Consider the following 12912-nt stretch of genomic DNA (forward strand, 5'->3'; position numbering starts at 1 on the left):
CAGCAACTTTGATTTTCTTTTAAGGTGAGTATAAATATATTTATCACACAAATATACTACCAATATATTTGTATAGACCAATCTTGTTCCTTTAGATATTGCAGGTAATCCAATTGGAATGATGGTTTTTTAGGAAGAAACTCGGAACAATGTGCATGATTTACCAGCTCCGTATTTGTTGTTTCCGCTACTGCATCAGTGGAAACATAAGCAGTCACTGCAAGCCTTAGATGATTACCAATATCATAGAGGTAAATCACTTTTTTATTGCTTAATTCCTCAGCTACAGTATATGTTCCTTGACATGATGGTGTTTCCAATAATTATATATGCAATATCTCAATAATTGTCTATATCAAACAAAATAATATCCATAATTCGTATTTTAAAAACTTCAAAAAACTTGATCCCCAAGCAAATATTTGATAATAAAAATTAAGTACCAAGTTAATGTTGCAAAATAAACTACAATAATAAAATAAAGTTGATAGATTATTTGACACATTTTATATATAAGCGTGCACATTCAACACTTTATATTAATCGAAAGTAAATTTAAAAGTGTCATGTTGTAAGTACCTAGTAATATCAAACTATAAGTTCCCGGTATACAGGAACTGAGCAAAACAATCTCGTCTCGAATCTAATTCATCGGGCAATTCAGAAGTAACAAACAAGATGAGTTGTTCAAGGAAATCAAGTATCTCGATACTTGAAAACTACTGTTTCATTACATTAAAGTTGGCGGGAGCCTTATAATTTTGTATTATTGGTGTTTATACTAGGAGTACAATAACAATTTGACGAAGAAGAAAAACAATAATGAACACTGATAATATGATATTTTTATACATAATAAATTTGATTTTACATTTGATAAAAATCTAATTAGTTGAAAATATTAGCATTTAAAATTGTTGGTAATTAGTCTTGGACACTCAATTTTTGATGTTAAATTCGAATATATAATTTATACACTTAAGAGATAACATAATTAGTTAAAACTATGTCTATTTTTAATTTTCCAATAAAATATTCTAAATTCAGGCAAAATTAGCATTATAGAATTATTAGTACTCCCATGTTAAGTAGTAGAGATTGGCAGTCTACTAGTTGACATGTGACAAGAAAAATATATTTTAATTAAATTTATGTGTGAGTGTCACCTTTGTGCAAAGTCTCCTTTCCCACTTAGAAATTAAGTATCATGTTAGTTTGAACCAAATTCGGAGTTTGAGTTTGATGATAATTCTGCAGTCTGTGTTTTCATTATTTCATTATCTAGATAGATTAAAAGATACTTCTCGTTAAAGTATAATCATAAACAGTTTTATATGTGTCATTCCCATTGTCAGGAAAATACGTTTTGCAACTGATTATTCTTCACTGTAAGTTACAGGTTTGAAATGAATAATGAACATGAGCGTAAATATTTTATTTATTTATAAATAAAACTGACGTCGCAGTATTATCGCTCAACAAATTAATTATTAAATTATTTTTGATTTTTCCTGAATTAAGAATATTTTATTGAAAAAATAAAAGCGGACAAGATTTTCAACTAATTCTTTTACCTCTTAAGTGTATATATAATACTAGTATTGTAGCCCGCTTCGTCGGGCTTATAGTTTTTAAAAAAAATTGTTTACTGAATAAGAATTATTTCCTTACTTTGAAGACGAACTTTGTTATGGTTGCAATGTTTTTTTATGATCCATGTTGAATGTCCCAAAATAATGTAAGGTTAACTAATTGTTTACAGAATAATGTAAGTTTGTTGTTATTCTGGACTTAAATTTCTGGTCATTTACTTTCCAGTAAATGCAAAAAAAATGATAGTTAGTTAGTTGTTACATAGTTTGAGGCTCATAAAGTTTGACAGCATAGTTATAGGTGACAAAGTTTCTGGTTTTTACAATCTTCTGAGAGCTTTCCATGCAAAATGTAGATTTTCATCTCTGGGACACGGGTTCACATGCTTTTTGGTGGCATGGTTTGGGGCGAGTTGAAATTCAGTTGTGACAACCCATCCACATGGTATGAAGATGTTGAACCATAATTGTTTGAGGTTAGTATGGCTGGACGATGGTTATAAGGTGAATAGTTAGTAAACTAATAAATGGAAATATTTATGTGTTCACCTGTATGGTAACATCTTCCACGCTAGCTTTCTGGTTATCTTAATTGCCTGCTATGAAACCTTTACAAATATTGGTAGCCCAGTAGATATGAATGTTGTTCATAACATTCACATCTTTAATGATCAGTTTCATGGTATACTTTCCCTTTTCAAGTATTTTTAGTTCTGTTGGGACGCTATCATCACCTCCGGCCTACGCATAAGTGAAAATGATGCGGTTATTGTAATGTTATTTTTGTGTACTTCCCCACAATGGCAAATGAATTTGTTTACCTCCTTGACGACTCGTGTTACTCTTTTTCCTAGAATGGTTCGAATTTGATGATCTCCAAGGACAGCCTGGATGCCACCTGATTCGGCTGATGTGACAACTGAAATATTGAACTTGTTGCATTGATGAAATGTGAAAGATTTAGTCAAGCAGGTGTATGTTTTAGAAGATGAATTTTGTGATGGATGAAATACTTCTTCTCTGGATAAGGTTTGGTTCTGTTGCATTTGTTGCAGAACCATTCATCATCATTACATAGTAATTCCCTTGTGCAGCTATTACAGACAACTGATTACCATTCCTCTTTCTCCTCCACATACCGTATTGTTACATGAGCGAGGACTTCATTCTGTTGAACAATTTAAATATAGTTATTCTCCTAAATTTTTTGAAAAAAATAGGAGAATGGATTTTACTTGAATATAGGCGGCCCCCAGGTTTGTTATGTCAAACACTTTCAATAGTTCTATTTGAAGACGCTTGGGTTTATCAAATATGTGCTTGAAAAACTCAGGATTGGTTAACCTGCATGGCATAAAATGTAATGACAGTAATAACTTTGTATTGTGTTTCCTAAATAATAAGCGTCCACGCAACTTACCTTCTTCGCAAATGTTTCACACTGTGGTGGTTCATGTTGACGAAGCATTCAGTTGCTGCTACGCTAGTTAAATCAACCTCATCTGTTTGGGGAGGTGAAAACATTGTATTAGTTGATTGTAAATGACTTTGTATGAAAAATACTGGGATAGTTCTTTTGTGAAGAAAATAAAGTACCGTTCCACAAACCAACACGGTAACTTCCAATAATGATTATTACAGGTTGTTCTACAGCTTGAAGAAACAGGTTCTCAAATTTCAAAGCATATTGGTCCCAAAAAGTGACTTTGTTGTTGGAGCTTCAAGTTCCGGTAAGGACATTAGTTTTTGTTGAATAAAATGCATTGACAGAAAGGCAAAGTTATTATGTGTGTTTACCTTCCATCGGTTATAGTGAATTTGGACTGTTTCTGAGCATGACCGTTTCTATTGACTAAATCCGAAATGGTTTCTCTGAATTTAATTATTCCGACGACATCTACGCATTATAAAAAAAACATAAAAAAGGAATATGGGAGCAGCATAAATAGTATTTGATTGATGGAGGAAATAAGTGGGTGTTAACCCGCTAAGTGAGTAGTTTGTTTAGTCATTTCTTTTAGTTCGCTAAGTTCCACAAAATCAAAAGCGTTTTTGGCAAAAGTTCTCCCATCATCTTCTACTTGTTAGATCTTTGTTTCTATGGAGAAAATTAGTTGTACCTCCTTCCTGAGACACCTGAACTTGTCTTCTGTTTTGTACTCTTGAACGGTAAAGTTTTAAATGATGCAAATAGTTCCAACCGTGAACTGGTCTTCCAAAGATTCTACACATAGTCCCAGAATGAATGCATGGATTATGTCATTCTAGTACAGGTTGGAGTGAGAATAAGTTTGTTATTTTGTAGAAATTTTTAAACCGTTTACTGAAAGATTAACCTTCTGGTCAAGCAGCAATAGGTTAATGCCTTTGGAAACTTCTCCCGTTCGACTAACTCCTCTCCACAGTCGTATGATTCTTAATTTTATCTTCCAGTTGAATCTATCTTTGGTGAGGTTCCTCAGTTCCTCAAACTTGGTTTTGGACATGGCGACAATGTAAAGTGTGAGAAAGTTGTGTCCGAAAATGGTAGTATAGTTGAGGTGCAGTTTGGTTTCATCCAATTTATGAGTTGATCGGTAGAACCCAACCACCTTCACATTTATTCCATACTGATTTGACAGTATAGATGAAAACTGTATTTTTCAAATTTAATGAGTTATATTTGTCTTTAATACTTGTAATAGTATGGACTGTTGCTCTCATAGGTTAAGTTTGTTCCTAATTATGTTGTTAGAAGATTGTTTAGTTAGTGGTTACGCCATATGTGGGTTCCGTAATTGGGCCATTAATTTATGTATCATCGGTATTTCACTTCAACAACATCTGAACTTTGGTACTTGTTCATTCCAAAAATAATAAGCATCCACAGTTGAAGCACATTTGCAAAAGTAATAATAGAAATACAATTATAATATTGTTCTGTAACATTGCACTTCATTACAATACTTTGTTACAACAAAAGTGGGAATCTTGAAGATCCATGATCACTTTCTTCTCACTGGCGAAGAGATTACTTGACCTTTTTCTTCTGGGGAAATGGAAGACGAGTTATTATTTGAATAACTAAATAACTTATATGAAGATTATGGTTGCAGAAGCATAATAATTGTGAATGCTTACCGACGCAGAATTTTCTTGTTGCGAAGGGATGTCTAATGGTAAAGGTTATATTCCTTTTATGGCTCTTGTCTTTGTGTTTGTTGACCTTGCTGTTTTTGGTGTATAGTTGGTGGCGTATGAAAGGTTGGACCCCTGTCAATTACACAACTGTTGGTGAGACTGCGTAGCTGTATGAACAGTATCGTGATAACTCAACACAATAACAACACTAGAACATGACAGGTTATAATACTACGTCTACACAAGAAATCAGGAAGAAAGACAAGGCGAATACAAAGAATCAGAAGATTAGGAGAAACTGAAAGAAGTTCATTAATATGATCATGCCTCAGTGAAGAAATAAGGTTAAAGACTTTCAGGGTTTCAGAAATGTTGAAGATTCAGTATACAAATGCCACCGGAAGATTTCAGTGTATTGGCATTGATTGAAGAAGACAGTGTTCGAAGCATAGGAATCTGAAGAATTGAAGACAGGGTATAGACATAGGTTAATGAAGACGTTGTCTAAAGTACCAGAAAGGATTCCAGTGAAAGTACAATTGTTTATTGACAGTCAGTGTCTGAAGCAATAAAGTTGAGGCAAACTTAACAATGTAATCAAGGCTATAATACGAAGGCCTGAATCGGGGTTAGTCGTCTGTGAACCAGACCAGTTGCACTAGGCGTCAACAGCTCGTGAAAGGAATCTGGGTATTATTTATAGAAGAATTGTTAAGTTGAGGAACGTACTTGGATTGAACGTTTATCTGTTAAAGTACGAGAAGAGGTGTACAGAGTATACAGCTCAACAGCTCAGGGGATTGGCGAAACTCAAAGTTTAATTGTTAAATTAAATAAATTATTTAATGGACTTTAATATAATTTATTTAATAAACTTAAATTGATTTATCTTATAAACTTTAAATAAGTTTATTTTATAAATCTAAATTAGTTTATTTATATAAGTTATATTTAAGTTTATTTTATAAATTAATTTAATTACAATTTAAACTTAAAAAGAAAAAGAAACAAAAAGAAAATTGAAAATGAAAAAAAGAAAAAAGAAAAACAAAAAGGAAAAAGAAAAAGAAAAAACAAAATAAAAGAAAAAAAAAATTGAAAAAAAGAAGTAAAAGAAATCACAGGTGACACATGTCGCCACAGGTGGTAGTTTGTTTGTTTTATTTGATTAAGTACAAAGGTGTACTAGTAACCCCTGTGTTGCCACAGGGGAGTTAGTTTTATAGTAACCAAATTTTGATGTACTGTACTAGTAGTATAGCAGGTGTTGCCATAGAGAATAAGTTCCTCCCCCTTTGTCGCCACACAGCCTGTTGCCACAGAAGCCACACAACCTCAGCCACACAATTTTATTGTGTATAAAGACTACACTTTGCAGCAGATCTAAAGAGTTTTGTTTATCTTCTTCTCCAATAAAAAGAGAGCTGATAAAAATAAGAAGCAGAGATTTACAGAGGAGTTCTGTTTATCTTCTTCTCCAACAAAAAGAGAGCTGATAAAAACAAGAAGCGGAGATTTACAGAAGAGTTCAAGCACTTGAATATCCGTTTAACTTCTCACCGGAGTAACGTTATAATACCCGATTTAACTCTTGTATATTCATAGGGGCATTATAATCGTTACCCGGTAATTAAATCCTAGTACAAACAAAAGCTAGATTATTGTATAGGATTTGATTTGTAAATCTTTGTAGAAGCTAGGAACTTTATTGTTCTTAGATTGTAGCCGGTTAATTTATTTACCGGAGTGTACCAACACCCTCGAGGATTTATATATGAATATATATTTCCCCGAATATTCTGTGTTCCTCGTTTTATCGTTCCAAACACTATTGCTCTCAAGAACACGAAACCACTGACCGAGCACTAAATATTATATCCGCTAAAGATTCGAAAGAATTTTTAATTTAGTGATTATCGTATTCAACCCCACCTTCTACGATAATTTGGGACATAACAATTGGTATCAGAGCGGACTGATTGATACATAAATCAGGATCCTTAAATAAATGTATTTTATTAATTTAATTTTACATAAATTTATTTTATAAATTTGATTTAATAAATTTATTTCATAAATTTAATTTAAATGGGTTTATTATTTAAACTTGAATAAGTTTATTTTATGAACTCAATTTAAATAAATTTATTTTATAAATTTGACTTAAATAAATTTATTATTAAATTTTAGTAAATAATATTAGTAATATAAATTAAATCTTTGGATACAACTTCAGTTTAATTTCAGTTTAATTGCTTGCAAGTTTTCTGTTCGCGGGTTGCTGTTAATCAGGCAATTGGAAATTAGGCTGCCAGTATTTTTTTTTGTTGAAGGCCACACCAAACAAAGGAATTGGTAAAAGTTAAATGGCAGCAAAGTTGGTCTTTCAAGTTTTGGCAGCTACTTTGGTTTACCACGTACCCCTGTGTCACGCGCCTGAATTTGTCTTGGCAGCTCTGGTTGTCTAGACTTCACGCGCGACTTTACAACAAAACACCCGCAAAAAACAGATGCACGCGCCCGGGAAGAAACAACCACAGGAGACACGCGCAGAAAACGCGCGGCAACATATTGTCACCTTACCTACGAGTATATCGCCACAGAAGCAAATCGCCATATACGTGTTCTGCCCTTGGTCTCTACTGATCGCAATAGAATAAATTAACAAGTACTCTGCTGCTGCGACGTCTCCTAAGTCGCCAAAGCCGAGTAAAAACGGCGCGCACATGTTTGTACCTTCTACATGTCGCCACAGGGACACTTCACCGGGTTTCTGTTGTGTAGAGTGGATTCCAGTCGTCAGAGACATTTGGTCGCAATAGAGAGCAATGACGGCTTAGGTGCACAGAATTAGTTGCATTTTTGTTATCTTAATCAATTATTTTTTATTTAAATTATTTTTCCATAAAAATTTAAAATTATTAAATTTAAATTTTTCTTAAATAATAATTTACGTTAAATTTAATTTTTACGAAAATTCGAAATTTTTGAAAATTAATTTTCTCGTAATTATTAATTTTTGATTAATTTATTTTCTAAGAAAATTAAAAATAATGGAAATTTAATTTTTCTTAAATATTAAATTAAGGGTACTCAAGTCATTTAGTAATTTTCTGTAACCCCAATTAATTATTTTTGATTTATTTATTTTTCCATAAATTTTGAAATTATTAAATTTAAATTTTTCTTAAATAATAATTTACACTTTATTTAATTTTTAAGAAAATTTGAAATTCTTGAAAATTAAAGTTTATGTAAATATTTATTTTTGATTAATTTATTTTCTAAGAAAATTAAAAATATTGGAAATTTAAATTTTTCTTAAATATTAAATATAAGGGTACTTAAAAATTATACAGGCACACAGTGGTTGTACCAATGCTATATTTATCCGGGAATCAATGAGATCATACAGGTAGGAGCTGTGGAGATTAGAGAGCACAGGAGTTGTGGAGGTCAGAAAGAATAGTGGTTGTGGAGGTCAGAGAGAATAGTGGGGACAAATAAATATCTCAGTTACATGCAGTATAGTTGGAACCTCAGGACAGAATGTAAGAGTTACTGATAGCTGAATCAAAGGAAACTCAGGTAGAAGTACTTGAGGGACTGGACGTCAGGGCAGTGTTTCACTAGTCAGGGAAGTTAAGTCGAATCAGATTCACAAGGAGTACATAAGCTATATCCAAGGATCAAACATATCTATTCAGAAGCATAGATTCTTACAGATTCAGTTCAAGGGGTGATTACAAGACTGAGGTTGGGACATAAACAAGATTTGATAGCTACATCTTTGACTAGCAATATGTTTCAAGTAACTATCAGGGGTTTTGCTACAACAGAATAAGAAGCTTGACAAACAAGGATGAGTAGGGATTCAGTTGAAGAGTTGAGACAAAGGTGGAATGTTTTCTTAGGGAAGCAGCCAGTCAAAACTTATAATGCACGGGAAAGAGTTGAGATGGATCAAATGACGAGAATCATGAATATCTTGATTTCATAGCAATCTCTGAAGATGGTCCAACTCACATATCTCCGGTTTTAATTTCTTGAACCACTGCAATATTTTGTTCTCAATAGTCAATGCATGATATGATCTTAGTGTTTAAATGTTCAGCACTCGCACAAGTATGATAGCATCACACATAGATAATGCTGAACTAGTTCACTAGATTATCTTTCTGGTAACTAGGATTGATGTTTAACTTGTGCATGTTACTTTAGATGATCTTAAATATGTGTTTGAATAATTGTTGAACATGATTAATTGCTTTAGTGAGGTATATGTTTTTCCAGCATATAAGACCTTTGTTTATGCTTATCTCCTGTATCCTAATATGTTAGGTCCCAATGTGTTTGTAGAAGGGGGGGTTGAATACAAACAGTACCGAATAATCGAATTAAATGCGGAATAAAAAATGTGAAACAAAATTCAAGTTAAATAAAAATATTATTAAACTTGAAAGGTGTTACAACAACTGTATCGATTACAAGGAATTAATCTCAAATTAATTATCACAAATCTAGAATAAATTCGACATGAACTTTTTCTATTTTTGTAATAAAAAGATTCAAATGCTAAACGCAATTTGAGATTAAGTTCTAGAGATTTTGATCCGCTAGATTGTTACACAAGAACAAGATAAATAATTCTAGTGGTTTGGATTTAACATTAACAAACTAGAAATTGATCTTGAATTTCTGCAGAGAAGATGATTTTATATTTCAAGGCGGCTGCTCTTTTGTTCTTGACTTGTGTGTTGGATAAAATGATATGCTGCTTCTCTGCTTCTATTTAAATCAACAAACGAATAGAATTGACTTGGCATGACAATCCTATAGCTGGCAAGACTTTCGGTGAGACAATTGAATGAACTAGCAAGACAATCTGAATGAACTAGCATGACAATCAGAATGAACTAGCAAGACAATCATCCTCCTAGAGTAACTTTCGGTGTGACAATTGAATATGGCCTAGCATGACAATCGGTATGACAATCCTGATTGTCATGCTAGTTCATTTTCAATTGTCTTGCTGATTTAATGCTTGAATTTAATCCAATTAAACTTCTGAAAATTCCTAAAATTAATTCAGAATTAATTAATCAATTAATTCAATTAATAAATAAATTATTCTTTGCAGATATAATTTATTTTCTTAATTAAATTAGATGAATTAATTAATTAATAGAGAATTAATTCTAGTCTTGAGCAGCAACCATTCTTCTGCAAATCTTCTGAAAATCACTGAAAATTATGAATCAATTCCACCACTTCAACGTTGACACTCGATGTACTGTCTGGTTCATGAGTGACTAACTTCCATGACGTTTCTTCATGTCTTGACTCTGACACTTTGATTTTCTTCAGATTAAATCCTTGTAATTAATTGATACTCTGACGAGATCTCTGTCACTTGATTAAATCCACGATCTTGACTTATATCACTGAGGCATGATCAATTTCTTGAACTTCTTCCAGTGAATTAATTCCTCAAGTCTGTAGATGAACCTTGTCTCTGAATCCTTTGACAGATATTACTTTGCGAGATCTCTCTGATGGTAGTTCCACTATTTACTTATTACATTCTTATTTGAGTTGAGTTGAATCCTCGAATATACAAATAGGCTATGACATATGACTTACAATCTCCCCCTATTTGTTTGTTAGACAATAACACACAAATACCTAGAGGATAACTCAACTAACAAATAAGAAAAAGATATAAACATATATGCAAAGTAAATAGCAGAAAAGTTCTGGATGAGATTTAACATTTTCCAGATTCCAAGTAGATGTTCCTCTAGACTGAACATATCTTCAAGTAGTTCCATCTTCATTTGTACAACCACATTTCCTGTTGAGAAGCCCATATCTCTTGCTTCTCCCCCTATGAGAATCAACTGATTAAAGAAGATCACCTTCGTTTTACCACCTCTCCCGTACAATAGGATCCGCAGATAAAAACCAATGATACTCCCCTAACAGCTTCTTCCCTTACTAGGAAATCACCTTGTGTTTACCACCTCTCCCGTACAATAGGATCCGTAGTTACAAACAACAATGGTGTGGTGTAGTGTACATTTTTAGGATCTTTTTCTTCCTCCCTGCTATTTCTCCCCCTTAGTTGAGGAATCCTCCAAACTATTACTTAAGCTTTTATCTCCCCCTTAAAGAAGGAATGTATGCCGTCGTCTGAAGGAGTTCTCATATTTCACTTGGTTGGAAAAGAAATAACAAGTAGTTTCTTTTTCTTCCTCACTGTGAGTGTGTGATTGTGTTTTAGTGTACCTCACATGTGTTTCACTCTTCTCTCCACTCGTGTTTACACTCAATCTCACAAGTGTATCACTCTTCTCTCATAGCTCCATAATCCAGCTGTACCTGCAAGGAAAATCACCTTAGCCATCCTTTAAGGAGGTCACAGGTGGTGCAATGGGAGTTCACAAATCCCCATCCTTGTTAAACTCGTCAGATGAATCTGAGTCATAATCTACAAGTTGCTAGTTTCCCTTTTAGGATTCCAGATTTGAATTCTGGGAAGGTAAACAATGATCCAATGAATTTAGCATAAAGATCAAAGTTCCCTTCTAATGTCTGTGAAGACATTTCCTTGTGACTTATCAGGTAATATCTGAATCATTGTCAACAAGTTGCCGATCTGCACCTATGTCAGATCCACTATCCGCAGATGCATCCAGGGGATTTAAGCCTGGGGAGGTAGACACTGACCACTGACATATGGCTTTTGGATCAGTATCCTCTCCTAACACCTGTAAAGGCAATTGGTCCACTAACGAACCTTGAACAATCGAATCTGACCTTAAAATGGTCGAAACTCTTGTTTCCGTCAACTCATCCTTTGTGTGTGTAACCTCTCCTTGTGCATCAAGAATTGTTTATGTTTGAAGTGGTGACACTACATCGGATACCTTGGCCGACAGGCAAAATTCAATAGACTCACCCTGTTGAGAGAATGAATCTAGTAACTGTTTTTGTACCTTTTCAGCCATTACATCTTTTTGAGAAGATGTATGGGGGCTAGCAGTTGTCTCGGTTTAAATACTACTCATCTATGTAGGAGACAGAGCTACTGGGTTGACTACAGAACCTTCCTTATGTGGTGCACTAGGCACTATCTCCCTCACGCTCATTCATACTACATTTAGTGGTAAGAGAGTGTTGGTTGGTTCTGTTTTTGTGTTTGTCTTTACAGTCTGGGATAGACGTTGTGGGTTTTCAACCTCATGACTGTCAATGAAAGAAAGTCATTGGAGACTGAACCTGTATCACAGAATATATGGTAATAGAGAGAAAATGATTTACAATAGTGATTTCAAAAGATTTTACATGAAATAAGAAATCACTAATGTAGAAAGAAGTTTGATTTTGTTTTTTTTTTTTTAATATGAATGAGTTTTTGATAAAACATTGATCACTTAGGGTAAAGTCTAAGTAATTCTCATTCATGTCAAAAGCTTACAAATATCTGCAACATAATGTTAACAAGATATCATTGACCGATACTTGTCAAGTACTTTATATACTAATTGTTATGTTGCATAAACAATATACCACGGCACATATAAAACAATATGATTGTGCTTAGTGATAAGAGAGTTATAAATATGACGACTCTACTAGTTCATATAACATTATAACTTTTGTTAGAGTGCCATACCATGTCCTTGACGATTGCTTGAGCAGTATACTAGTTCATACCAACCTGAAGTGAGATTGTGAAGAAGAAATTGCATAGTCCAATAGATCTGCAGCTGCAAAGTCCATGAACTGTGGTGCATTGACTTCCTCTTTTGACTCACCACTCAGGAGTACACTTGTACACATCTTACTAGAGTACAATTCCAAGTGTAATGTGCAGCAGGTGTCTGATATGTCGTAATATTCTCAAGTCTCGTCACTGGTGCTATATGTTAGATACTGCTTCCTGATAATAACCTAGCACAATATACAAAATTACAATGATAACATTCCCAGTTTGCAAACAGCCATATCCCTCGGATAAACCTTTGCTGTTATCTCCAAAGGTAACCAGGGGGCCAGCTTTCTCAATCCATATTTGATAGCAGGGCTCTATCTCCGGTCATATGTCTTGATGATCCACTGTCAAGAATCCACACTACCAGTTACACCTGTTTAATGCCCTGCACTACAAATGGATTAGACCTTCTTCGGAACCCAA

This window comes from Apium graveolens, chromosome 9 (assembly GCF_009905375.1).
Source record: "Apium graveolens cultivar Ventura chromosome 9, ASM990537v1, whole genome shotgun sequence".
Taxonomy (NCBI): domain Eukaryota; kingdom Viridiplantae; phylum Streptophyta; class Magnoliopsida; order Apiales; family Apiaceae; genus Apium; species Apium graveolens.